The sequence below is a fragment of the Ovis aries genome, chromosome 6 (assembly GCF_016772045.2).
Source record: "Ovis aries strain OAR_USU_Benz2616 breed Rambouillet chromosome 6, ARS-UI_Ramb_v3.0, whole genome shotgun sequence".
NCBI classification, from domain to species: Eukaryota; Metazoa; Chordata; class Mammalia; order Artiodactyla; family Bovidae; genus Ovis; species Ovis aries.
The window spans coordinates 1,102,617-1,129,700 of NC_056059.1; positions in this window are offsets into that span (position 1 = coordinate 1,102,617).

Genomic DNA, 27,084 nt, shown 5'->3' on the forward strand with positions numbered 1-27,084 from the left:
TAGTGGCTGTACTAGTTTGCATTCCCACCAACAGTGTAGGAGGGTTCCCTTTTCTCCACACCCTCTCCAGCATTTATTGCTTGCAGATTTTTGGATCGCAGCCATTCTGACTGGTGTGAAGTGGTACCTCATTGTGGTTTTGATTTGCATTTCTCTAATAATGAGTGATGTTGAGCATCTTTTCATGTGTTTGTTAGCCATCCGTATGTCTTCTTTGGAGAAATGTCTATTTAGTTCTTTGGCCCATTTTTTGATTGGGTCGTTTATTTTCTGGAGTTGAGCTGCAGAAGTTGCTTGTATATTTTTGAGATTAGTTGTTTGTCAGTTGCTTCATTTGCTATTATTTTCTCCCATTCAGAAGGCTGTCTTTTCACCTTGCTTATATTTTCCTTTGTTGTGCAGAAGCTTTTAATTTTAATTAGATCCCATTTGTTTATTTTTGCTTTTATTTCCAGCATTCTGGGAGGTGGATCATAGAGGATCCTGCTGTGATTTATGTCTGAGAGTGTTTTGCCTATGTTCTCCTCTAGGAGTTTTATAGTTTCTGATCTTACATTTAGATCTTTAATCCATTTTGAGTTTATTTTTGTGTGCGGTGTTAGAAAGTGATCTAGTTTCATTCTTTTACAAGTGGTTGACCAGTTTTCCCAGCACCACTTGTTAAAGAGATTGTCTTTACTCCATTGTATATTCTTGCCTCCTTTGTCAAAGATAAGGTGTCCATATGTGTGTGGATTTATCTCTGGGCTTTCTATTTTGTTCCATTGATCTATATGTCTGTCTTTGTGCCAGTACCATACTGTCTTGATGACTGTGGCTTTGTAGTAGAGCCTGAAGTCAGGCAAGTTGATTCCTCCAGTTCCATTCTTCTTTCTCAAGATTGCTTTGGCTATTCGAGGTTTTTGTATTTCCATACAAATCTTGAAATTATTTGTTCTAGTTCTGTGAAAATGTGCCTGGTAGCTTGATAGGGATTGCATTGAATTTGTAAATTGCTTTGGGTAGTATACTCATTTTCACTATATTGATTCTTCCAATCCATGAACATGGTATATTTCTCCATCTATTAGTGTCCTCTTTGATTTCTTTCATCAGTGTTTTATAGTTTTCTATATATAGGTCTTTAGTTTCTTTAGGTAGATATATGCCTAAGTATTTTATTCTTTTCGTTGCAATGGTGAATGGAATTGTTTCCTTAATTTCTTTTCTACTTTCTCATTATTCGTGTATAGGAATGCAAGGGATTTCTGTGTGTTGATTTTATATCCTGCAACTTTACTATATTCATTGATTAGCTCTAGTAATTTTCTGGTAGAGTCTTTAGGGTTTTCCATGTAGAGGATCATGTCATCTGCAAACAGTGAGAGTTTTACTTCTTCTTTTCCAATCTGGATTCCTTTTATTTCTTTTTCTGCTCTGATTGCTGTGGCCAAAACTTCCAGAACTATGTTGAATAGTAGCGGTGAAAGTGGACACCCTTGTCTTGTTCCTGACTTTAGGGAAATGCTTTCAATTTTTCACCATTGAGGATAATGTTTGCTGTGGGTTTGTCATAGATAGCTTTTATTATGTTGAGATATGTTCCTTCTATTCCTGCTTTCTGGAGAGTTTTTATCATAAATGGATGTTGAATTTTGTCAAAGGCCTTCTCTGCATCTATTGAGATAATCATATGGTTTTTATTTTCAATTTGTTAATGTGGTGAATTACATTGATTGATTTGCGGATATTGAAGAATCCTTGCATCCCTGGGATAAAGCCCACTTGGTCATGGTGTATGATCTTTTTAATGTGTTGTTGGATTCTGATTGCTAGAATTTTGTTGAGGATTTTTGCATCTATGTTCATCAGAGATATTGGCCTGTAGTTTTCTTTTTTGTGACATCTTTGTCAGGTTTTGGTATTAGGGTGATGGTGGCCTCATAGAATGAGTTTGGAAGTTTACCTTCCTCTGCAATTTCTGGAAGAGTTTGAGTAGGATAGGTGGAAGCCTATGTTTTAATCAAATAGTTTTTCCTTGTTGCTGTTGTTACTACATTTTATGAGTTATTTGTAAGTTTTAGTTATTAACCCCTTATCAGATACATGGATTGCAAATAATTTTTCTCACTCAGTAGTCTATCTTATTATTTTATTGATGGTTTCCTTTGCTGTATAGAAGGTTTGGAGTTTAATGTGATATTATTTATTTATTTTGCTTTTGCTGGCTTTGATTTTGGAGTCAGATCTAAAAATTCATTGGTAAGACTATCATAAAGGAGCTTACCATCTATATTCCACCCCTACCCACCCCTCGCCCCATAGGAGTTTTATGGTTTCAAGTCTTGCATTTAAGTCTGTAATCCATTTGAGTTAATATTTTTGTGTGGTGTAAAGTAGTGCTCTAGTTTGATTCTTTTTCATAAAGCTGTTCAGTTTTCCCAGCATTTTTGATTAAACAGAGCGTTCTTTCCCCACTGTATATTCTTGCCTCCTTATAATTCATTGTAAATTAATTGACCTTGTGTGAATGAGTTTATTTCTTGGATCTCTGTAGTGCTCTGTTGATTTATATGTTTATTTTTTTAACAGAAGCATTAAAATAATTGATTTACAATGCTGTGCATGTGCCTTTTTTGTGGTAATGCCTTATTGTTTTGATTACTGTAGCTCTGCAACAGAATTTGAAATCAGGAAGCCTGATGCCTTCAGATTTGTTTTTCCTTCTCTACATTGCTTTGACTAGTTATGGATCTTTTGTGCTTCCATACTAATTTTAGGATTGTTTTGTTCTATTTCTGTGAAATATGAAATTGCAATTTTTTAGAGATTACATTAATTATATATATTGCTTTGAATATATAACACATTTTAACATTTAAAAATATTAATTCTTTCAATTTATGAATGGGAAATAGCTTCTCATTTTTTTCTGACTTCTTCAATTTTTTTCATCAGTGACTTACAGTTTTCAGCATAGAGGTAGTTCATCACTTAGGTTAAATTCATCTCCATGTGTTTTATTCCTTATGATGCAATTTTAAATGGACTTGTTTTTCTCAGTTTGTCTTTCCAATAGTTTGTGGCTAATATATGTCAGTTTTTTGAGTATTGATTTTGTACCCTGCCACTTTACTGAATTCATTTATTAATTCTAACAGATTTTCCTTCTTTCTTTTTTTTTTTTTTTTTTTTTTGTAGTATCTTTAGGGTTTTCTATGTATAAAAGTATGCCATCTGAAAATAATTAGAGTTTTACTTCTTCCTTTCCGATTTGGATATCTTTTTCTTGCTTGCTTAATTGCTCTGGAAATCACTTCCAATACTCTGCTGGAGAAGGGATATTGGGAATCCTTGTCTTTTCCTGATCTTGGGGGAAAAATTTCAGTTTTCACGTAAAATATGATGTTAGTTAGTGTTAGTTGCTCAGTCATGTCAGACTCTGTTATCTCTGGATTCTAGCTTTCCAGGCTCTTCTATCCATGGAATTTACCAGGCAAGAATACTGGTATGGGTATGCCATTCCTTTATCTTCCAACCCGGGAACTGAATCTGGATCAATTCAAGGCAAATTCTTTACCATCTGAGCCACCAGGGAAGCCCAAATATGATGTTAATTTCTCATATATGGACTTCTGATATATGGCCGCCTGGCACACTAAGCGCAGGCGGCTACGCCCGGCGCACTAAGCACGGCTGAGAGGAGCTACCCCACGTCCGAGGTCAGGAGCAGCAGCCTAGAGTGCCAGGCTGCTACAGTGCAGGAACAGCTGAGAGGAGCTACCCCGCATCCAAGGTTAGGGGTAGCCGCCGAGAGGAGCTACCCAGCGTCTGAGGTCAGGGGTGGCAGCCAAGAGGAGCTACCCCATGTCTGAGATCAAGGGCAGTGCCAGAGGCCAGGGGCGGCAGCCGGGAGGAGCAACGCCACACCTGAGGCCAGGGGCAGTGGCCAGGAGGAGCAACCCCATGTCCAAGGAGTGGTGACTACGCAGGCGCAGGAGTGCCTAGAAGAGCCATCTCACATTGAAGGTCAGGAAGGGTGGCAGTGAGGAGATATCCTCATCCAAGGTAAGGAGCATCAGCTGCGCTTTGCTGGAGCAGCTGTGAAGACACACCCCATGCCCAAGGTAAGAGAAACCCAAGTAAGATGGTAGATGTTGCAAAAGGGCATCAGAGGGCAGACACACTGAAACTATACTTACAGAAAACTAGTCAATCTAATCAACCTAGGACCACACCCTTGTCTAACTCAATGAAACTAAGACATGCCTGCTGGGGCAATCCAAGATGGGCGGGTCATAGTGGAGAGGTCTGACAGAATGTGGTCCACTGGAGAAGGGAATGGCAAGCCACTTCAGTATTCTTGCCTTGACAACCCCATGAACAGTATGAAAAGGCAAAATGATAGGATACTGAAAGAGGAACTCCCCAGGTCATTAGGTGCCAAATATGCTACTGGAGATCAGTGGAGAAATAACTAAAGAAAGAATGAAGGGATGGAGCCAAAGCAAAAACAATACCCAGCTGTGGATATGACCGGTGATAGAAGCAAGGTCCAATGCTATAAAGATCAATATTGCATAGGAACCTGGAATGTCAGGTCCATGAATCAAGGCAAATGGGAAGTGGTCAAACAAGAGATGCCAAGGGTGAATGTCGACATTCTAGGAATCAGCAAACTAAAATGGACTGGAATGGGTGAATTTAACTCAGATGACCATTATATCTACTACTGCAGGCAGGAATCCCTCAGAAGAAATGCAGTAGCCATCATGGTCAACAAGACAGTCCAAAATGCAGTCCTTGGATGCAATCTCAAAAACGACAGAATTATCTCTGTTCATTTCCAAGGCAAACCATCCAATATGACAGTAATCCAAGTCTATGCCCCAACCAGTAACACTGAAGAAGCTGAAGTTGAATGGTTCTATGAAGACCTACAAGACCGTATAGAACTAACACCTAAGAAAGATGTCCTTTCCATTATAGGGGACTGGAATACAAAAGTAGGAAGTCAAGAAACACCTGGAGTAACAGGCAAATTTGGCCTTGGAGTACGGAATGAAGCAGGGCAAAGACTAATAGAGTTTTGCCAAGAAAATGGACTGGTCATAGCAAACACCCTCTTCCAACAATACAAGAGAAGACTCTACACATGGACATCACCAGATGGTCAACACCAAAATCAGACTGAATATACTTTTTGCAGCCAAAGATGGAGAAGCTCTATACAGTCAACAAAAACAAAACCAGGAACTGACTGTGGCTCAGATGATGAACATCTTATTGCCAGATTCAGACTTAAATTGAAGAAAGTAGGGAAAACTGCTAGGCCATTCAGGTATGACCTAAATCAAATCCCTTATGATTATACAGTGGAAGTGAGAAATAGATTTAAGGGCCTAGATCTGATAGACAGAGTGCCTGATGAACTATGGAATGAGGTTCATGACATTGTTGAGGAGACAGGGATCAAGATCATCCCCATGGAAAAGAAATGCAAAAAAGCAAAATGGCTGTCTGGGGAGGCCTTACAAATAGCTGTGAAAAGAAGACAAGTGAAAAGCAAAGGAGAAAAAGAAAGATATAAGCATCTGAATGCAGAATTCCAAAGAATAGCAAGAAGAGATAAGAAAGCCTTCTTCAGAGATCAATGCAAAGAAATAGAGGACGAGGACAGAATGGGAAAGACTAGAGATCTCTTCAAGAAAATTAGAGATACCAAGGGAACATTTCATACAAAGAAGTGCTCGATAAAGAGAGAAATGGTATGGACCTAGCAGAAGCAGACAATATTAAGAAGAGGTGGCAAGAATACACAGAAGAACTGTAAAATGAAGATCTTCATGACCCAGATAATAACGATGGTGTGATCACTCATCTAGAGCCAGACATCCTGGAATGGGAAATCAGGTGGGCCTTAGAAAGCATCACTACCAACAAAGCTTGTGGAGGTGATGAAATTCTAGTTGAGGTACTTCAAATCCTGAAAGATGATGCTGTGAAAGTGGTGCACTCAATATGCCAGCAAATTTGGAAAACTCAGCAGTGGCCACAGGACTGGAAAAGGTCAGTTTTCATTGCAATCCCAAAGAAAGGCAATGCCAAAGAATGCTCAAACTACCACACAATTGCACCCATCTCACATGCTAGTAAAGTAATTCTCAAAATTCTCCAGCCAGACTTCAGCAGTATGTGAACTGTGAACTCCCCGATGTTCAAGCTGGTTTTAGAAAAGGCAGAGGAACAAGAGATCAAATTGCCAAAATCCGCTGGATGATGGGAAAAGCAAGAGAATTCCAGAAAAACATCTATTTCTGCTTTATTGACTATGTCAAAGCCTTTGACTGTGTGGATCACAATAAACTCTGGAAAATTCTGAGAGAGATGGGAATACCAGACCACCTAACCTGCCTCTTGAGAAATCTGTATGCACATCAGGGAGCAACAGTTAGAACTGGACATGGAACAACAGACTGGTTCCAAATAGGAAAAGGAGTACATCAAGGCTGTATATTGTCACCCTGCTTATTTAACTTCTATGTAGAATACATCATGAGAAACGCTGGACTGGAAAAAACACAAGCTGAAATCAAGATTGCCGGAAGAAATATCAATAACCTCATATATGCAGATGACACCACCCTTATGGCAGAAATTGAAGAGGAACTAAAAAACCTGTTGATGAAAGTGAAAGAGGAGAGTGAAAAAGTTGGCTTAAAGCTCAACATTCAGAAAACGAAAATCATGGCATCTGGTCCCATCACTTCATGGGAAATAGATGGGGAAACAGTGGAAACAGCCTCAGACTTTATTTTTTGGGGGGGCTCCAAAATCACTGCAGATAGTGACTTCAGCCATGAAATTAAAAGACGCTTACTCCTTGGAAGAAAAGTTATGACCAATCTAGATAGTATATCAAAAGCAGAGATATTATTTTGCTGACTATGGTCCGTCTAGTCAAGGCTGTGGTTTTTCCAGTATTCATGTATGAATGTGAGAGTTGAACTGTGAAGAAGGCTGAGCGCTGAAAAATTTAGGCTTTTGAACTGTGGTGTTGGAGAAGACTCTTGAGAGTCCCTTGGACTGCAAGGAGATCCAACCAGTCAATTCTCAAGGAGATCAGCCCTGGGATTTCTTTGTAAAGAATGATGCTAAAGCTGAAACTCCAGTCCTTTGGCCACCTCATGTGAAGAGTTGACTCATTGTAAAAGACTTTGATGCTGGGAAGGATTGGGGGCAGGAGGAGTAGGGGACGACAGTGGATGAGATGGTTGGATGGCATCACTGGCTTGATGGACATGAGTCTGAGTGAACCAAGGGAAATGGTGATGGACAGGGAGGCCTGGCGTACTGCGATTCATGGGGTCGTAAAGAGTTGGACACGACTGAGTGAATGAACTGAACTAAACTGAATGGAAGTTCAACTTTGTCAAATACTTATTCTACATCTGTTCAGATAATCATATAATGTGCATCCTTCATTTTGTTAATGTGGTATGTCACACTGATTGATTTGCAGATGTTGAACCATCCTTGAATCCCTGGAATAAATCCTACTTGATCATGATGTATGATCCTTCTAATGTATTATTGAATCTGGTTTATTAATATTTTGTTTTTGCATCTCTGTTCATCAAGTATATTGACCTATAATTATCTTTTTCTTTCTTTCTGTTTTTGAAATCATTATCTGGCGCTGATATGTGGGTAATTGCGGCCTTGTAAAATGAGTTTGGAAGTTTGAAGTTTGGAAGTTTGAAATATTTGAGAAAGATGGGTATTAAACCTTTAGGTTTTTGTAGAACCCACTAGTGAAGCCATCTGGTCTTGAACATTTATTTATTGTGTAAATTTGACTACTGACAAAATCTCCTTACTAGCAACTTTCTATTTAAATTTTCTATTTCTTCCTTGGTTCTGTCTTGGGAGAGTGTATGATAATAAGAAGTTATTAACATCTTCTAGATTCCATTTGTTGACATATACTACAATATCTTTAAGTATGAACTTTATACAGTGCATAAGTTGTTATAAAATAAGACTTACAAAGCATTATTGTCAAATCATCAATCTCATGAATTTGGTCACTTTAAATATTTGAAGTTCCATTGCAATAAATTAATTCTTTAAAAATACTTAAGAAAATGCCAACATGTATTCTTTAGGTGCAACTAGAAATGTGGGAACACTATAGCACTTCTTTTTGCTTGAGATATTTGCCTACTATAAGGTTCTTGATTTCTTGTGAATAGAGTAATAACTGGTGCTATATATACAAAAGTTAATGAAATTATATGTAACATGTGTGCAGTTTTACTCAAGTTTATAAAAAAAAATACCAGGTTTCTTCTCATTGTGTCTCTTTCCTGAAGAGGAATATGAGTGATGGAGCAGACTCAGAGTAGTTGAGAGTGGGAGCTGCGAGGGCAGGGTATCTGCAAAGTGCTGTCCATGGTGTTGAACCCAGCTTCTTTGACACAAACGCAAAACTTCATCACGAATCAAGCAAAGCATTTACTCCTGCTGTACTACAGGTACCTCAACTGCATACCTTGGAAACTGCCATCAATTCCTTATAGATCATTCACAAATTAAAACTTATCAGTCAATTCAACTCAAATTTATGTCTCAGATTTGTGTGTACTTCAGAATGTGTGGAAGAAAACTCATTTTAATATGTGCACAGTTGACTCATCTATTAATTGGAATAGCAGTTTATTAATTTTCACATAAAAACTACTTGAAAGAATGATTATCAAGAGGATAAATAATCTCATTTTATTCAGAAATGAGATTTAATCAGCATTTAGTCTGTACTTGGTACTGTTTGAAGTGCTTCATATATACTGCGATAAAATAATCACAACAAACCTATAAAATAAGTACTTATAAGTTTTGTTTTATAAATAAGAAACTTGAAGTACACAGATAGAAAATTAGGGAACCAGAATTCTGCCCCAGGAACCAATCTGTTCAAGAATATGGGCAAGTGTATTCCCTTATTTCTAATGCTTTTGTGTGTATTTGTGTGTGTGTGTGTGCTCACTAATGATAATTGATTATGCTTGATATTTCTTTAAATAAAGGCAATATTGCATAGTGATTGAGAAAGATTAGAAAATGGACTTTCTGTGTTTTAAATATCACTTGGATAATCAATACTTCCATTACCTTTGCAGTTTGTTATCCATTCTGCATCTATTTTCTCATCTATAAAGCAGGGAAATATTAATACCTGTTGAATAAAGTTGTGAAAATTAAATTAATTACTTTATATAAAGTTTCAGAAAAATACCTAGTACATAGCAGAACTCAGCATATGTTAGCTATCATTATTGTATGTTTTCATAGCATTAATTAGATGCAATCAGATTTTGATAAACCTTATCTTGTTCACAAAAAATTTTGTGAATATGGTTTAAATATTTAATTTTATTTCATATGCATTACTTTTTTTATAATTTAAATATAGAAGTGCGGCTGCTTGTCCAGCCCCATACACATATTCTAAATTTGGTCTATGTGGCTGGATAAACATGAAAGCATAAATTGCAAATGAAGACATCCAGATAAATAGTGTTTTTCACTGTGTGGCTGATTTATAATATATAGTATTGTAACAGCATTCATATGTGAAATAAGTCAATTAAACTTAACAGAAGAATTTACATTTCTTAGCATGTATGATTTCTAATCATTAGTTAGCAACTAAAGAAAAGGTGGTCAGTTGCCACAATAAGATGGTCAGATGAGACACACTATATAAATATCAAGGCAGTATTGAATCAGAGATTTAAATGAAATAAGCACTTATAGGAATGTTAAAGGGTCACAATTTCTCATACCCATTGTTTCATTTTAATAATGTCATTTATTTATAAAACATTCATTTGATTAACAAGGCATTCTAGGCTTTATAACTGGATATTTTATTATATTTTGGTATGCAAAGGATCAATAAAAAAATGAACAGACAAAATGCAAGATGGAGTTTTCATCCTTAAAACATTTGATGTCAATGGAAGAGATAAACAGTGTTATGGAAATAGAGTATATAAGAAGTACTTATAAAATGTCATGTGAATAAACAGAAGGAAAAGTCTGTGAGAGTGATTTCAAAAATTACATAATTCTTCGATGCTCTGGAGTAGCATCTTATGAGAACATACAGTTTAGTTTCTAAGATGTAAGTGAAGTCAGGTTTTAAGTCTTAATTTCACACATAGTTGCATGAACTTGTGCAAAGGCTTTAAGCTTCATCTTAACTATTATAATGAGTATTAAGTGACACAATGCATTCTTGTCGTTATTGTAAGTCATGTTTGATCCTTTATGACTCCATGGACTATAGAATACCAGGCCCTTTTGTCATTCACTATTTACCTGAGTTTGCTCAAATTCGTATCTGTTGAGTTGGTGATGCTGTTTAACTATCCTCTGTCACCCCCTTCTTTTGCCTTCAATCTTTCCCAGTGTTGGGGTATTTTCCAACAAGTCAGCTATTCGTATCAGATGACAAAAGTATTAGACCTTCAGTTTCTGCATCAGTACTTGCAATGGATATTCAGGGTTGATTTCCTCTGGGATTGATTGGTTTGATCTTGCAGTCCAAGGAACCCTTCAGAGTCTACTCGAGTACCATGATTCAAAAACATTAACTCTTCAGCCCTCAATCTTCTTTATGGACCAACTCCCACATTCATACACGACTATTGGAAAGATAATAGCTTTGAATACATGAACCATTGTCAGCAAAGTGAAGTCTCTTCTTTTTAATACACTGTCTGGGTTGGACATAGCTTTCCTTCCAAGGAGAAAGTGTCTTTTAATTTCATGGCTGCAGTCATCATCCTCAAGGACTTCGGAACCCAAGAAAATAAAATCTATCACTGCTTCCACTTTTTTCCCTTTACTTTTTCCATGAAATAATGGAAGCAGATACCACGACCTTAGTTTTTTGAATGTTGAGTTTTCAGCCAGCTTTTTCACTCTCCTCTTTCATCTTCATCAAGAGGCTCTTTATTTCCTCTTAATTTTCTATTAGGGTGGTGTTGTCCACATATCTGAGGTTGTTGATATTTCTCCTGCCAATGTTGATTCCAGATTGTGAGTCGTCCAGCCCAGGATTTAGCTTGATGCACTCTGCATATTAGTTAAATAAGCAGGGTGACAATATACAGCCTTGACTTACTCCTTTCCCAATTTGGAAGCAGTCTGTTGTTCCATGTCCAGTTCTAACTGTTTCTTCTTGACCTGCATACAGGTTTCCCAGAAGACAGGTAAGGTGGTCTGGTACTCCCATCTCTTGAAGAATTTTCCACAGTTTGTTGTGATCCACATAGTGAAAAGCTGTAGTGTAATCAATGAAACAGAAATAATGTTTTTCTGGAGTTCCCTTTATTTCTCCATGATCCAACAAAGGTTAGCAATTTGATCTTTGGTTCCTCTGCCTCTCCATAACACAGTTTGTATATCTGGAATTTCCTGGTTCACATATTGCTGAAGCCTAACTTGAAGGATTTTGAGCATAACATTGCTAGTATGTCTAATGAGTGAAATTGTACTGTAGGTTGAATGTTCTTTGGTGTTGTCCTTCTTTGGGATTGGAATGAAAACTGTCCTTTTCCAATTTCACTCACATATCAATAAGTATTTCCTGTTTAAAACACTTTAGGGTATAATTCATTTACAATGTTGTGTTAGCTTCTGCTGTACAACCACGAGAATTATCTATAAGTATATACTGATACTTGGGCCTCAAGAGGCCCTCCCTTTTGAGCCTCCTTTCTATCCTACTCCATTCCACATGACTAGATCATTCTACCACAATCTCACTCCTCTAGGTTATCACAGAGCACTGAGCTAATCTACTTGTGCTATACATCAGCTTCCTATAAACTATCTATTTTACACAAGGTGGTGTATATATATCAATCCCAATCTCCCAGTTTGTCCCACCCTTCCCTTCCTCATCCCATGTCCATATTTGTGTTCTTTAAGTCTGTGTCTTTACTCCTGCCCCACAAATAAGTTAATCTATACCATTTTTAATAATTCAAATATATTTGTTAATATATGATATTTGTTTTTTTTTTTTCTGAATTGCTTCTCTTTGTATGACAGTTTCTAGGTTCACCTACATCACTAAAAATGACCCCTTTTATGGCTGAGTAATATTCCATTGTATATGGGCACCACATCTTCTTTATTTGCTTGTCTGTCAATGGCCTTTTACGTTGTCTCCATGTCCAGTAGTTCCTTTACAAAAAAGCTTTGTAATAATCCCCCGAATACTGTGCTGTTTCCTATTGAGATACACTGGCACACAACCCTTCTTCAAGCCACAGAAATGGCCTTTTACTGAATTCATGCTTACAGTCTCATCCTCTCCCCTACATTTTTACAGCATACACTTCAACCATGAGCTCAAACATAATTACCATGAGGAAAATCTTCAGAGTTTTACTTCATCATTGGCATTGGTTTCTAACCAGACTTATTTTAAATGATCTACAAATCTTCATACACTCAGGAATTTTCTGTGAAATTATCAGTCTCTCTATACACAAATCTTTTTAAAATTGAATTACTGTGATGAGTTAAACACCAGCTCATTTAAAACATGACTGACTTCATATTGACCTTGTCATCATATGTTTGTCCAGGCAACTAGATCTTCCTTTATGCATATTAAAATTGTCCTTATTCAAAATAAAGCTGAGAGTCTTTCTAATATCCTAGTTTATTCGTCTAAAGCTCACTCACGTGTACTTCTATTATACTTAAGTGCCATACTCTCTCCACGTCTCTGCTTTATGTAATATCCTTCGTATTTTTAAAAGGAACTAACCTACGCTCCATATAACACTTTCATGGCAAATTCTCTCAACTTTCATAATATAAACATTATATTGAAAACCAATAAGCTAGAGTTTAAATGCTTTGTATGCATTAAGAAAAAGAAATGCAAGAAGGCAAATTGGTTGTCTAAGAAAGCTTTACAAATAGCTGAGAAAAGAAGAGAAGTGAAAGGCAGGGGAGAAAGGGAAAAATACCCAACTAAAGGCTTAGTTTCAGAGAATAGCAAGGAGAGATAGGAAGGCCTTCTTAAATGAATGATGCAAAAAATAGAGGAAAAAAATAGAATGGAAAAAACTACTGAAGAAAAACTTTCTTGAAGAAAGACCTCTTCAAGAAAATTGGAGACATCAAGGGAACATTTCATTTGAGGATGGGCACAATAAAAGAAAAAAAACTGGAAGGACCTAACAAAAGCAGAAGGCATTAAAAATAGGTGGCAAGAATATACAGAAAAACTATACAAAAAGGTCTTAATGACTCACCTAGAGCCAGACATCCTGGAATATGAATTCATATGGGCCTTAGAAGCATTACTATGAACAAGTATAGTGGAAGTGGCAGATTTCCAGCTGAGCTACTTAAAATCCTGAAAGATGATGCTTTTAAAGTGTTGCACTCAACATGTCAGCAAATTTGGAAAACTCAGCAGTGGCAACAGGACTGAAAAACCCCAGTTTTCACTCCAAACCCAAAGAAAGGCGATGTCAAATATTCAGCAGATGAGAAGAAAAGAAGCATAAAGAAATCTTTACTTGATACTTGAAAACTCTTACCTTAATTTTTAACTTTGAACTTTAGATTTGAATTTTCACACTTGCTCTGCTAAAGGCATTTCTTTTTTTTTTTTTTAATAATTTCTTTATGCTTCTTTTCTTCTCATCTACTGAGTTTCTAGAGCTTTTTATCAATCTGTATGAATTCTTTGTTTATTTAACATATTAACAATTTGTTACATATATTTAATACAGTTGATTAAACTGTAACTTTTTCAAATATTCAAAAATTTCCTTGGTATTTTTGATATTCAAGAAATTTTGCTATTTAATGAAATGCACTCTTTCAATTGACTCTTTCAATTTCCCATTTGCTTCACTGCTTGTATCTTAGAAATTCTTTTCCTGCTGAGATAAAATTACAGAAAGTCTAGCCTACTAAATATATATCTACCTATACATTAATCTTAATTTAATTTCAAATTTATTTTTTATCATGTTTTATACAAATCCTTCCAGGTGTATTTCTGTACATAAACCAAATGGAGCAAGTGATTTAACCTTTTTTTGCATCAGGTATCTCTTTTACAAAATGAGAATAATAATTTACCTACCATGGAGATTTGTTGTGATCTTTAAGTGAATTCATGTAAAGTGCTTAAAGCAAGACTTGACACATTGTAGGTACTCAATAAATGTTATCTATTATCATTCAAATTTATTTACTAAATTCTAAAATCTAGTAATCTCTGAATATTGAAAATTTTTTCACAACTCATTTGGTACAATCTGACCTGAACTGATTCAAGGCTCCTTTTATTACACTTGATGCAAAACTTCATATATTTTATTGTAGACATAATGCTGTGTAACCTAGACATAGTCGGGATATTATACAAAATGTATTATATATTCTCTCTTTTATTTCTAAACAAATACATGAATAAAATGTTTTAGAATGTTATTAGTCTCCAGATCCAGAATTTGAAGCTATCTTATTAGTTATTGACCAGCTGCTAAGTACCAGACATCATCTTAAGTATCATCATTCTGTTATTTTACTTAATCATCATGATGATCCAGTCATATATTAATTCATTCAACTGAGAGTTCTCAGGTCCTGTTCAGACTGTTTAGATATATCATTAATAAAGATAATAATTTCTCCTTCCTTCTTTGAAATAACATCTTATTTCTTTGAGACTTCAACACCAACTCTTGCTATACTTAATAACTTTTTAAGACTGGTGGAAAATAACAATATATTAACATTACACTAGAAGTGCACATCTGGAATTCAAAAACATTACACTAAACTAATAAAAATAACTTTACTTGCATTTTACAGGAGAAAGTGATGTTCAGAGAGATTAAGATATTAATCAAGGTATAGTGAATGGCAAAATTGAGGTTAGAACCTTTTCAAAGGTCATTCTCTTTTCACTGCCGTATTTTCACACCTATTGGAAAGCTCCTCAACAGACTAAATCTTTCCTCCTCTTCCTTCTTCCCTTTCTTGTCCTAGTTATAAAAAATCAACCGCACATGATTCTATGTTCATTCTATCAATACAACACACAGCTCAGGAAGTTCCATCTAGATTTGTTAAAACTATTACCCTACCTTTATATCACACTTCCAACTCTACTTCCATTTATCTTAAAATCCTCTCAAGTTGGACAGATGTCATTAACTTCCTGTCCCAAATGAAAATGATAAGGCGGCTAGGTTAAATGAATTGCTTAAGCCATAAAAAAACTTAGTCGCTTAGAGTGTCAGGTCCAGAAGCAAGGTCATAGCCCTCTGAGCCCCTTCCACATGGCTCTTAGCGTATTGTGTACTTCAGGAATTAAAGTTGACTTGGAAAATCAGGAATGCCTATTAGGGTCTTTCCTTGGTAAATATGTTAGTGTTTTATCCTACAATAGTTAAAAATGATACAGCTTAGAAAAGTAGTTTACTGTAAAGATTAAGAACTATGACTCAAAAATCAGAAACCTATCACACTGCTGTGAATATTTAATTATGTGTTATCCTGAATTACATGTCTATAAATGGGGTCAGCTGAGGTAATTGAAGTAATCTGAAGATATAAACATGATCACAGGTTCTCGGTGGAAATATTGGAGACAGATCACGTATGCTACTGTAACATCTGAATGCCATGAACATTTGATTAAGAGAAACTCCCTCTTAATATGGAGAGAAACTAACATATGCTTAGATAAATTGGTATCTTTACTTTTTAAGTACTTTTATTTTAGGAAAGATTATATATACATACACTTTTTCAAAGCCTGCTACTGTTATATTAATATATAACTCCCTTTTCCTTTTTACAAGCAGTGTGGCATTTCAGAGAACTTTCCCTCATTTTTTCCTCTACCTTTGAACAAAAGTGTTTCCTCTATGACCATTTTCGTGTCCTGTTAATTTCATTGAACTGCTACAGACACCGAAGCAAGAGCACCTGGAAAATGAGCATAAGACATGGGATAACCACCTGTCCTGCAAAATAAGCATGTATACTGAACTTTTCTATTTAAAGAAGCTTGGTTATACGTTTGTGCCCAGGGAATATTGCTTTCTATAAGAAAAATGCGTGGGTTCTTTGAGATACGATTTGTAAAATGATGTATTTTTCTTGTTAACATCCACAGAAAGGAGGAAGTCTCTGTTTGAATGAGTGGTGCAGTTTGCTCCCCAGATCTACTAGGATACCATATGTACAGAGAAGACAGTTTCCGAGGTAGTCTCTATGTTTATTTATATTTTTATGTGTCTTTCTTTAAAATTTTCATTTTACAGTTATCTGTCTCCCAGTATGAATTCACTGCACCATGCTTTCTCTCCGAAATTCTTTAAGGATACTTTAGAAACTAAAATGCATTGGTATCCTGAGGTACCTTTACTTTGCATTAATACATAACTTTGGAAGCATTTCATTAACAGGATGATGAAAATAAATTTTGTGATGAATTTAGTAATTGATAGAAAAGATCACAAAATTGTAATCTCCACCTCACTAAATAGGATGAGTATATAGAAAATCATCATGCTTTTACTTTTCCAGAGGATAATTATCTAAAAGTTACTAGCATGCATTATGAAGGTTAGCTTTGTGTGCTTAGGCTAATGGAATACATTCTTAGCTTTGATTTGTTACTTATTTTGTTAACTGGCCAATTTTTGTAACTCTTTTAGGTATCTGTTTCCTCATATTCAAGAGAGGTTAATAAGACATTCATGTCATGAGTCAGTTTTAAATATCAAAGGGACATATAAATGTAAACGGCAGAGTATCTGACATTTAATAAAGGCTTAATAATATTAGCTTTGCTTATTATGTATTAACAAATTCATATCTATCAAATCTTGTTTTAAAAAGTCACTATTATTTTAGCAGTGTAAAAATGTTATATTTCTGGAAATTCACAAAGGAAAATACTAAAATGTGTTTATTTCCCCCCGAAACATTCATTGTTTTGTGAAGAGAATCAAGTCTTAATATGAAGAGTGCAACCAAGCATCAATAATTGGGGCAAAGTTAATATTTCCACTCAGAATCTTCAGTTTCAGCATTTTATATATTTACCATTTGAATGAAATTAGAATGTAAGTTTTGTAAGATATGGATTTAGATGTATTTTTTCTAAGAGTTGTGATATTCTTTTCAACGTAATAATTGAATGTTTTGTTTTAGTCATGTACAGCCATTCGTTTGGATAAAAATATCTTAAAATAAGGCAAGAATACTGGAGTGGGTTGTCATTTCCTCCTCCAGGGCCTCTTCCCCACCCAGGGATTGAACCTGTGTCCCTCATGTCTCCTGCATTGAAGGTGGGTTCTTTACCACTAGAACCACTTGAGAAACCCATGGGACTTCTGTAGACATGTAGTTAATTCACTTTGCTAAGATCAAAGGCCCCAGAAAAGGTGACAACACAGTAATTTTAATTCTCAAAAAGGACAGAAGCATATAACTGAAGAGTTTTCCATAGGGCCAAATAAATGAACACATACAGAAACAGTTCATTTTTCTTAGAGTTTTCACTGTAACCCTTTATTGCAGCATTAAAGAAAAAAAAAAGTTTAGAGATACATTTTCTTATCTTTTTAGTTATTTTGCTCAGTCCCTCAGATATGCTATGGTCCTATGAACTTCTTCTGTCTCCTTATTTTTGTACTAGTCCAGAGAATGTTGAAGAACAGCAAGATAAACAGAGGCAATGAAGACAGATGGGGCATCAAAGAAGCAATCTAGGACTTTCTGCTACATTTAGAACAGCATCATCCGCAGTTCTAGTTACCTTCTTTCAAGCAATGAGATGATTTTTTTCAAAGATTGCCATTGCTTACATTACCAAATTCTTACCTCTCAGTTTTTTTTTTCCATCTAATTTATTTCCTAGTTGCCCTGAATCTTAAAAATCTTCAGCATTTTGCCACTCAAAAATACTTGTTTCTTAAAGTTGTTCATACACTTTATATGTTTTTTTGTACTTTGATTTGAAGGAAAGAATAAGTGATTATCCTTAAAAATATATATTTTTTTAATCTTAAAAAAGTAAGGATGTTAACACGGATGGTAAATATATAATATATAGATTAAAATATTTCGGGTATCATATATATATATATATATATAGTTAACATTTTTACATATATATTTCCATGATACCCCAAATATTTTAATTTTAAAGTAAACAAAGATAAGTAAACACATAGATTTCCTATATTATTTACATGCTATGTGCATCATGACATTCTTGATATTTTATTTTTAAAAATAATTTCTGATACCGATTCTCACAATTTATTGACCTTTTCTATGAGATGTCCCAATGGACTTTATAATTTCATAATACATAACAACACCTGTTTAATGCAGCAAATAGCTATCAGGTTGTTATAACGTGGAGTCCTCCTCCTTGTATTTACAAAGATTAAGGAATTCCTCATTGTACCTATACTTTCTTTTTTTTTTGTTTGTTTAATTTCTTATGACCTTTATTTTTTTTTAATTTTTTAAATTTTAAAATCTTTAATTCTTACATGCATTCCCAAACATGAACCCCCTCCCACCTCCCTCCCCATAACATCTTTCTGGGTCATCCCCATGCACCAGCCCCAAGCATGCTGCATCCTGCGTCAGACATAGACTGGCGATTCAATTCACATGATAGTATACATGTTAGAATGGCATTCTCCCAAATCATCCCACCCTCTCCCTCTCCCTCTGAGTCCAAAAGTCCGTTATACACATCTGTGTCTCTTTCCCTGTCTTGCATACAGGGTCGTCATTGCCATCTTCCTAAATTCCATATATATGTGTTAGTATACTGTATTGGTGTTTTTCTTTCTGGCTTACTTCACTCTGTATAATCGGCTCCAGTTTCATCCATCTCATCAGAACTGATTCAAATGAATTCTTTTTAACTGCTGAGTAATACTCCATTGTGTATATGTACCAAAGCTTTCTTATCCATTCATCTGCTGATGGACATCTAGGTTGTTTCCATGTCCTGGCTATTATAAACAGTGCTACGATGAACATTGGGGTACATGTGTCTCTTTCAATTCTGGTTTCCTCGGTGTGTATGCCCAGAAGTGGGATTGCTGGGTCATAAGGTAGTTCTATTTGCAATTTTTTAAGGAATCTCCACACTGTTCTCCATAGTGGCTGTACTAGTTTGCATTCCCACCAACAAGTGGTGCTGGGAAAACTGGTCAACCACTTGTAAAAGAATGAAACTAGATCACTTTCTAACACCGCACACAAAAATAAACTCAAAATGGATTAAAGATCTAAATGTAAGATCAGAAACTATAAAACTCCTAGAGGAGAACATAGGCAAAACACTCTCAGACATAAATCACAGCAGGATCCTCTATGATCCACCTCCCAGAATGCTGGAAATAAAAGCAAAAATAAACAAATGGGATCTAATTAAAATTAAAAGCTTCTGCACAACAAAGGAAAATATAAGCAAGGTGAAAAGACAGCCTTCTGAATGGGAGAAAATAATAGCAAATGAAGCAACTGACAAACAACTAATCTCAAAAATATACAAGCAACTTCTGCAGCTCAACTCCAGAAAAATAAACGACCCAATCAAAAAATGGGCCAAAGAACTAAATCGACATTTCTCCAAAGAAGACATACGGATGGCTAACAAACACATGAAAAGATGCTCAACATCACTCATTATTAGAGAAATGCAAATCAAAACCACAATGAGATACCACTTCACACCAGTCAGAATGGCTGCGATCCAAAAATCTGCAAGCAATAAATGCTGGAGAGGGTGTGGAGAAAAGGGAACCCTCCTACACTGTTGGTGGGAATGTACCTATACTTTCAATAAATGCTGTTCCTACTCTCTCTTTCTAAAGGGAGGGTAGAGACCAGGAGGAAAAGTGTGGGTTCTGCTGCAAAGGTTGAAAAGGTTGAAAAGAAAGATGGTGGATGAACCTGCCCTCAGAGTCCCATGTTCTTGCCCAGGCACACCCAGGACAGCCTGTCTCCCTAGTACTGGCTGTTGGTGGTCGTCTCCTTTGAAATTTTAGCTTCTAAAAAGGATGAACTCATCCTGGTGAGAGGGTAACAGGCAGGAAGGCCAGGGGGTCTTCAAATGGAGGAAATAGCCTGCAAGTGTCAGACATTTCTATCTCTCTTAAGCGGCAGGAGGAAACAAACTAGCGATATTTTTTCCTTCTCTATACAAATTTAAAAGGAGGTTTCTCTTAAAATTCTGTGTTGCCATAATGACCCCTGGTTTCACTTGAAGTTAACCATTGCCTTTTTCTTATGGAAATGTTTATCTTAAGCTATGCTAATGTACTATACATTTACCCCAAACTCTGTCTTCAAGTCGGTTCCGCTTTTTGGGCTCAGAACCTACTTGATAAACCAGTATGTTATACTCAGATATTGTCCCTCTAATCTATGTAAATGAAACTATTAGTACGGTGCTCTGCCCTTCTTCAAGATTCAAGTTAATCCTTATATGGCTCAAGATAAACCATTTGGTGCCAAGATTATCCCAAAATGCATCTTATGGGTGACGGGCCTGGTGCCATTCTAAGTTTTGAGACATTCCTTTCTTTCATTAACAGACTGCTGGTGACTATATAACATCCAGCTGAATACTAGCAGGGGGGTACTCTTTCTGCCCCCTTCTGATGCCTATGTCAGAAGCTTTCTCTATCTCCTTTATACTTTAATAAAACTTTATTATACAAAAGCTCTGAGCGATCAAGCCTCGTCTCTGGCCCCGTATTGAATCCTTCTCCTCCCGGGGCCAAGAATCTTGGTGTCGTGATTCAACAACAATCTTTCACTGGGAGGTAGGCAATCCTGGGAGCTTCAAGAGATAATAACACAGCCTATCACTTGTTCTGAACATTGAGAGTTTTTAACATGATTCATGTAGGGCTTGGTCTCAGATGTGTTTGGGTGTGTGTCCATTCATACAAGGGAATTCAAAAGTACCGAAGCTGTTTTCCTATTTCTCTAATAAAATCTCAATTGACGTTATAGAGAATATTAACCAAAAAGGATTGACATTACATCTTTTATGGCTCTTAATGAGCCTCTTTGATTTAGACGGTTTTATCAGCTAAAGTAGTCCTTGGGAGGCCACGAGGAAGTCACCTCTAGAGTGTCCAACAGTATTTGATGGGGAGACAAGGAGCAACAAACTAAGGCCACGGGTGAGTCTCTGTTATTGGCTTCTCCCTTGGGAGCCAACGTCTTTTCCGTGTTAGTTTCCTGGGTCATTGCGTCCCCAGTTGCTTCCCAATGCTTTGTTTCAGATTCTTTCTCCCATAACAGTGCACGCCTTTCTTCATCCTTTTAGCTGCTTGTCACTGAAGCTGCCAACAGCCAGACATCCTAAACTTTCACACCGAGGTTAGGGCTGCAGAATCCCAAGGATTCTGGTCAGTCTCCAGGCTGCAGCAAAGGTGTCCATCAGTGTGCTGGGGCGCATGAGCTGCTGAGAAGCCAAAAAACTTTTTCACCCTCAACATATACAGTCAGTCTAAACACCAATATAGAAACCTTTAGAGCAGAACCCGCACTTTTCCTCCTGGTCTTTACCCTCACCCGGCTTGCTCATACCCTCGGAGCCACCTTTTGGCAGACCCCTCCCTGTACTGTTCTTGACTCCCGCGATCCTTGTCGGGCCAACTCTGGGCGCGTCTCGTGTTCCACGCCGCCTCCGCCCGCGCTGCGTCCCCGCGTGCGCGCCGGGTTTGAGCATGGCAGATTTTCACCAGATGACATCATGGGAGCTAGTGAGTGCCGGCTCCACAAGGGGGACAGAGAAGAGGAGGGAGGAGGGGAGGGGAGAGGCTGGGAAGCCGCGCCGGAGCCGTTGCCTGCCGCCCGCCGTCCTTCCGCCAGCCCGGGAGGAGCGCTCCGCCGGTTACTGACAAAGGATGGGAGGATGCTGCGCCCGGAGGTGAGCATGGTGCGCGGCCCGGAGGCCGCCTGAGAAGCTTCGCCCTTCGCCGGTGAGTGACCACGAAGATCCTCCAGGAAGCGCCGCTGCGAGCGCGTAGCTCTTCAGTTCGCGGTCCCAGAAGCCTGGGTCTTCCACCCGAGCGAGGCTCGCTGTGCGGTCAACCCAGAAGCGCAGGCAGCAGGTGCCCTTGTCCGGTGGGTCCGCACGAGAGCTCAGGGTCGGCTTTGCGCTGGTGCTGGGACCCACCTCGTCGGCGGCTGCCAGGGCGGTCCCCCGCCTGTCCGCCGGCGCTCTCCCTGCGCGCAAGCCCTTTCTGGTGGGTCCCCGGTGCGCGGCAAATGCGGACACCACCTTCGTGTTAGGGCCGAATGGCGCCGCTCAGACAGCACTAAATCGATGACAGTCCCTTGACAGGCTCGAGTGTGGGCTTGAGGGTCGGACACCGATTCCCCGGGGAGGCGCGCGCGGCTGGTCGCGGAGCGCAGTCTTTGTTTCGCGTTTGCGCCGGGGCGCTCATCCCCGCGGGTGTTCTCGGCGACTATCCAGGGGAGAGCGGGTCCCGGCTCCGCCCGCCTAGAGGGGTGCTGTCGCGTTCTTTCCGCGGGCAGGACTGAGACCCCAGAAGGGTCTTGGGCGCACTGGTGAGAATCGCAGTTCTGCAGAGCGAGCTTCTTAAGCTCCAGGAAGTGAAATGACCAATCGAGGCAGAAAGACGCCCAAGTTCTGTCCCCAAGTGGTAAGAGTGAAAGAGCAAACTTAGGGGGACTCACTCTTTTTTTTTTTTTTTTTTTTTCTGCTTGTTTCCGAAGCGCTGTTTTGTTGAGGATTCTTTGTGGCAAATGAATGGAGTTAGGGAGGCATATCCAGTATATCATTAGCGAGACCCACGTTTACCTGGCATTCCCTTTTGTTTTTCAATAGTTCCGGAAGAAATTTGCTTGCTAAATATTTTTGAAGTCAGCATCTGTCTTAGTACAGAGCTTTGTGGGCTGGTAGAAAAGTCCCTTAGTTTAGAAAAGTCCCTGGCTGCTCAAGTCCCTTAGTTTAGAGTTAGGCTGCCTCTGAAAGCTGGAAGCCACTGTGCCCACGCCCACGCCTGCTCGCTGCCTATCTGTTCCACACACATTTTACAAGTGAATTACTATTTAGGAAGAGTCAAATTTTCAGATGACAAAGCACGATACCTATCGGAATATTTGATTTTAATGTCAGTTTATTTCACTTTGTGAAAAAGGTGAAAGACGATAAACTTTGCTATTTGGGGTTCAGTTACTTTATTTTAGACTTCTATATACTGCCACTGACGTCTGAAAATATTTAAAGTTTTAAGAGTTAGTTCATATTCATGAATTTAATGATGATCTCTGAATAGTAATGAGATTCTTGGTATACACATTTGATATTCCAACATCTAACGTAATAGGAGAGTATGAGAAGTTCGGGAGGTCATTTTATTTTCTTTTTATTATAAAAAGATTTGCTGCTTTTTCTCTGGACAGGTGTTCCTAAGTAAGCTTTTCCAAACTAGAAGTATCAAAGTATATTTTGTTAATCAGTGCATGCTCTTCTGATAAACATATGGTCTTTTCAGAACAGACTTGATTGAAAAAAAAAAAAGTTATTGGAATAAGAAATGCTGTGGAAGTGAAAAAGGAACTGGTTGAGACCCATAGGCAGGTTTTACTAAATAGAAACGGTGAGAGGAAGATGGATTTCAGAGGACACCATATCAGTTTTTGTTCATTGTAGCTTTTGCATAGTTAAATATTTGATGGTTATGTTGAGAGACCAGTGATATAAACAGAAAACCTATCTTTATCCAAAACTTCTGAGTTTGAAAACAAGGTTTTCTCCCATTGATTCAGAAATGATTTTTACTTCATTATTTGTTTCCTGACTTCTTAACAGAAAAGGCTCCACCAGTTTCTTCAAAAGTTTTATTTCTAGCTTTGTTGTACTCGTCTATTTATAGTAAAGCTTAAGGAACTTTCTATGGAAGTCCTTAAAGAGCCCACTTCTCACATCAGCTGTTCTGCTGAAATACATTAATACCAGAATCTGTTTGAAACTAGCCTAGTGAATGACCTTCCTGATGTGCTCACGTGATGGCATGTACCAGACAAAATAATATACATTTATGTAAAGTACATAATTCCAATCTGACAGTCAGCGAGCAGTGATACGCAGGAGGTGTATGGTATTTGGCAAATTATATTTATTTTAACAATAAGATATTTTACCCCTCCCCCTTTATATGATAAATGAAGATGTACATTAAGATAACAGGTTATACTTTAGGTCTGAAATATTTTATGTCAAAATATTTATCCAAGAAGGGAAAAATGCTCTGATGCTTTACTACACATAAGATAGAATATGTGAGTAAAGTCCTCAGAAAGTGTAAGCATCTCATAAATCAATATTATTTAATGTATTTGATAGGCAGTACAACATAGATTTTAAAAACATGAAGTAATATTCTCATAATGTCCTTTAATATGTTTCACAAATATTTGAAACTATTTTATTACACAGGACTCTGAATTTGGAAAGATTCGGGCAAGAAGAGGAAGTTGTAAGACAAAAACAGAACTATACTATATTGCCACAAGTAGTCAGCAGTGGTGTTTCAGGGTCATGGAAAAGAGCATTATGTCAGAAGACAGGAAGATTCCTGAGAAAAAATAACATATGAGGAATAAGTCTATAGCTTTTGGTGACCTCTTGATTTGTTATTTCAGTTGCTTGATATGAACAGATAATGTAAGAGTTCTTTAATACAGTAAAACTCTCTTCCCCTTCGTTGAGGCAAAATTAAATCTTGAACCCATTCAGAAATTTGTTTTATGGTCTTAAGGATGCTTTATAAATCATAAAACATCATGACTTGGGCATTGAAATTGATCAGTAAACGCTTTGTGGCTGAAAGGTTTTTGTATTTCAGCCTTTTCTGGAATTAAAATTCAAGAGTGAAAACCAAAAGTTATGGAAATGCTGAAAATACTCAGGGAGGTGATGATGTTTCGGGTTTCCTAGGTGGCTCAGTGGTAAAGAAACTCCCTGCCAATGCAGGAGACATTGGTGTAATCCCTGAGTTGAGAAGATCCCCTGGGGAAGGAAATGGCAGCTCATTCTAATATTTTAGCCTGGGAAATCCTATGGATAGAAGAGTCTGGTGGGCTACAGTCTATGAGGTTGCGGAAGAGTCACATATGACTCTTTCAGCAACTAAAAAACAACACAGATGATGTTTATAAGAGAAAATAATTTTGTTAATGGGGTTTTAAAAAATAATTTTTTAAGAAATTGAAAAAAAATCCTCAGAAGCCAAAATTATTCCTTTGTTATATATTGGATACATTTTGCAACTTAATGGACCCTTTTGATACTATTAATTCATTTTCTACTTCCCAGTGTAAGAATGTTGAGGACCAGGTAAGAAAAATGTGTTCTAGCTTTAATTTTGTCATCAAATTGAGGATGAGTCTCTGAATCTCCTAACAATTTCCTCTTACATAAAATAAAGACGACAGCATCTGCCCCGTATTTCTCACAGGAAGTGCTATATAGTAAATGAGCGAATATGCAAATATGATTTTAAAAATAGAAGAACTAAAGATTATGTATTAGTTAACTCTTAAACTTTAGATATTTTCAGTTAAAGAAGTAAATTTATATAAAAGTTAATTTAGTTTGTGATTTCTAGTTTGAACATCTAGTATTTTTAAATAGAGGCATTCTTAACAATTCACTTATTGTACTCTTCATAAAAATTTTTAAGTAGATTTTTATAAAGTTGTCAGCTAACAGATTCTCTCAATTTTTGTGTGTCTGAAAATATTTGCTTCCCTGGTGGCTCAGAGGTTAAAGTGTCTGCCTCCAATGTGGGAAACCTGGGTTTGGTCCCTGGGTTGGGAAGATTCTCTAGAGAAGGAAATGGCAACCCACTCCAGTATTCTTGCCTGGAGAATCCCGTGGATGGAGGAGCCTGGTAAGCTACACTCCATGGGGCTGCAAGGAGTCGGACACGACTGAGAGGCTTCACTTTCACTTTCTTTCTTTCAATACTTGACTTATTGCTCTTTAATTCTGGAGTCCATTAGATCTGCCAGTCTTGTTGTTGCTTTAAAGATACTGTGTCTTTGCCTCTGACTGATTTTAAAATTTCCATTTGTCTTTTTTTCTCACATCTACTATGATGTTCCTGGGTATTCTTTTGATTTAACTTCTTTTAAGTTTGCAGAGCTTTTTGCATATGTGGATAGACATCTTTCATCAGATGAAATTCGTAGTGAATTCGTGATACTCTACTCCATTTTCTTTCTTTTCCTGAGATCTCAAGTATATTTTTAATACATGGTTTCACTGTGCCCAACATGGCTATTTTACATATTCCAATATTTTCTACTCAATGCTTATTTGGAAAATTTCCTTTGACTTTTTCTTCTAATCTTTTCCTACACCTACACTATGGTCTTTAAACTATGGAACTTATCTATGGGTATCTACTCTAATTAGTGTAGTTTTTCAGTTTTCAAATGCATATTTTATTCTTTTCTATGAATATCAATTTATTTTCACTATCTTTTCCTGTTATTCTGCACATACTAATTAAATTTATTTAATTTTTTTCCTGTTAATGCCAATAACTGGGTTATTGTGAGCTCCTTTTCAGCATCTCTTTACTTTCAGTTTTAGTAATTGTGTATAAAATATTTTATGCCTCTAGACAATTCATCCAAGACCAAAAAGTTGTCAACATTTCTTCTGCTAAGTAGATAAAATAGAACTAAAGTGAATTCGCTCAGCCATGTCTGACTCTTTGCAACCCCATGGATTGTAGCCTACCGGGCTCCTCCATCCATGGGATTTTCCAGGCAAGAGTGCTGGAGTGGGTTGCCATTTTCTTCTCCAAAGGATCTTCCCAACCCAGGGATCAAACCCGTGTCTCCCACAGTGTAGGCAGATGCTTTACCATCTAAGCCACAAGGGAAGCCCTGTAACATGCTAGGAACAGATAAAATGCAGAGGTGGACAATCATTGCAATCCAGTTGGT